General features: G+C 40.9%; 1 non-coding gene across 1 annotated transcript; it reads left to right on the forward strand.

Moving 5' to 3' along the window:
* The first annotated feature begins 621 nt into the window (after positions 1–621).
* Positions 622–730, forward strand: LOC123461881. Its single transcript, XR_006637939.1, has one exon. It is a non-coding gene; the product is annotated as a U6 spliceosomal RNA (small nuclear RNA).
* Positions 731–2,652: the final 1,922 nt, after the last annotated feature.

The following is a 2,652-nucleotide window of genomic DNA, read 5'->3' on the forward strand; positions in this document are numbered from 1 at the left end:
AAAGAAGAAGGAGGAGGAGGAGAAGAAGAAATTGAATTCATGCTGATATAAAGTATAAAGCCATTTTATTTTCTTCTAAATGTTTTCCTATAACAAACCTAAATCCAGAATGATCCCAAGTCTTATTAAGAGTGTCAGACAGCATTATTCTCCATTCATTTCCAACAATGGATCTAAAACCCAAATTCAGTCCTTTAGAGCCTCTACTATATATTCTGTTTGCAAATCACAAAATTGCATGGAAGAAATGACTTGTGAATTTAGACTAGAATTGCTGAAGAATTCATCTTTTGGCTGGCATGGGAATGAGGGGCAATCTGCTGAGTGCTTCAGGTAAAATTAGGAGCGTACATAGCACATCATGAAGAGAGCTGCACAGGCCCGTGAGGAAAGTCTGCGGTAAGAGATGCAGGCAGCAGCGCAAGGCTTGAGCGATCTTGATCTTTCACATCATGAATTATGATTTTGAGTCAACAGGTCAAGAGTGACTGGTAGCTTTAAAGAATGACATAGAAAATGATCCACAGAGTAAATTTGCAAAGCAATTCTAATGCCATCAATTTTCTTTCAATGTAAAAAAAAAAAATAAGCCACAGAAAAAGGTTAAAATAAATTAACATAGTGCTTGCTTTGACAGCACATGTATTCAAATGGGAAGCATAGAGAAGATTAAATCGCAAGGCCTCTGCACAAGGATGACATGCAAACTTGTGAAGCATCCCATATTTCCGCTTGCTTGCAAACCTAATGGCCCAGTTCAATTCCCCAAAAACCATGCAAACCACATGCACAAATTGGTACATGCATCTGGAGTTTTGTTTGCAGTGGCTAAAGGCCTTGGTGTGCCTGTTCTCATTCTCTTTCTGTGTGCATCTTTCACTCTGTTACTCTCTCTGATCAATTAATTTAAAAAATTAATACATAAAGCTTTTAACAAAGCCTGATATTTTTGCAAGCTAAGACTGATAAGTCTTGATGGAACTATCATCTCATTGTCCTAGTGTGATATTGCTTATATACCTCCCTCACTGACAAAAAGAGACCAGATGATCTGATCTCACTGCTTCACTGGGTAGAATTCTGAGATGTCCCTGAGACCTTTACCTCTGGTGACATCCATAGTCAGGTTGCAAGGACAAGAGTGAGGAGATATGCAGATGATTAAGATACCAAATTAGTTGAATGGCATCAGAATATAGATTAGCTTTTGTGGGCTGACAAGCAATTGGAAATTGTTTTTAAAAGAGCTTTTAGACTTTGGAGAGGTTAGAAAGAGATTTCCAAAGGCAATGAAGGAGTAATGTGGTTGGTGTTACAGATACAAGGAAATGAGTTATTCTATCAACTACATGAACTTGGAAGAGAGCTTGGAACTCAGTGGAGACCCTGGACCTGGCTGAGCCTACTTGTAGCCTCTTGAGATTCTGAGCAGAAGATGAAGTCTGCCTGCTGCCAAGACTCCTGGCCATGGAAACTGAAATCAAAAGAATATGCTGTTTTAATCCCCTAAATGTGTGCTGACTTACTAAAAGGCAGTAAAAAATGAATATATTGCTAGAATGGGAAGGAAGACCATAAGGAATCAATGTTCATCTATAAAGATAGTATGAATGATGGTTAAAGGCATAGGACCTCAAGCCATGTTGTATGGGTTCATATCCAAACACCATCACGTAGTTGATGTGTGGCCCTAGGCATAGTCTAACAGGTTAGCACACTTCACTTTCCACACTGAAAAATGCATGTAAACTCAGGGCTTATTTCATAAGGTAATTTTGAGGATGAATGGACTTATCCTCTGAAAAGTCACTAGGTGGGAAAGTGGCTCATAGTAAGCACCTGTATAGCGTTAGCTATCCTTGTATGGATCTAATCTACTCATCTTCAGTGGAGCCAGATCTATCTCTTTCTTCATATGACAAGTAGAGTGCCATCCTATCATGAACCCTCAGAGTATTTGGTGAAAAGATCAACCTTACCATTGTGCTGCTTTTCAACCATTGACTTCAGTCAGAAAAAAAAAAATAAACAATGGATAAAATAATGTAATAAACACATCTTCAACTGAAAGCTGCAAAAATAGCTGGTGGAGGCCTGGTCGTATCTGAAGATCTCTCAGTACCCCCTGCTATGGTTTGAGTGTGTCTCCTGCACGGGAAGCTCAGACCCCATTGTGGTGGTGCTGAGGTGGTGAAACCTCTGCAGAGCGAGGCCCACTGAGCAAGAACTGGGTCAGTGGAGCTGTATTCTCATAACAGGGGTTACTGCTTTTCTCTCCAGAGTTTTCAAGAGAGCAAATTACAATAAGCAAGCCTGTCATCTCTCTGGTCTCTCGGATTCCCTGTTCTCCCGTGATCTCTTTTGCATATGCTGTTGGCATTGTGGTGCATCTGCTGGGAGGGCCCCACCAGAGCCAAGTAGATGCTGCTAGTGTTATGTGCTTGAACCTCCCGAACTGCGGATTGGGTAAACCTGCTCTCCAGTGAGTTCTGGATTAGAGGTGTGAGCCATAACAGCTGGCTAAGCCTCCTCTCTTTATGAAGTCCCTGGGACTAGGGTGTAGTTCCTTCAATAGTAAAATGCACAAGACCCTGCTTTTGACACCCAGCACCATACAAAAAAACTAAATCTCTTTATAGAAATCACCATGCC

This window comes from Jaculus jaculus, chromosome 6 (assembly GCF_020740685.1).
Source record: "Jaculus jaculus isolate mJacJac1 chromosome 6, mJacJac1.mat.Y.cur, whole genome shotgun sequence".
NCBI lineage: Eukaryota > Metazoa > Chordata > Mammalia > Rodentia > Dipodidae > Jaculus > Jaculus jaculus.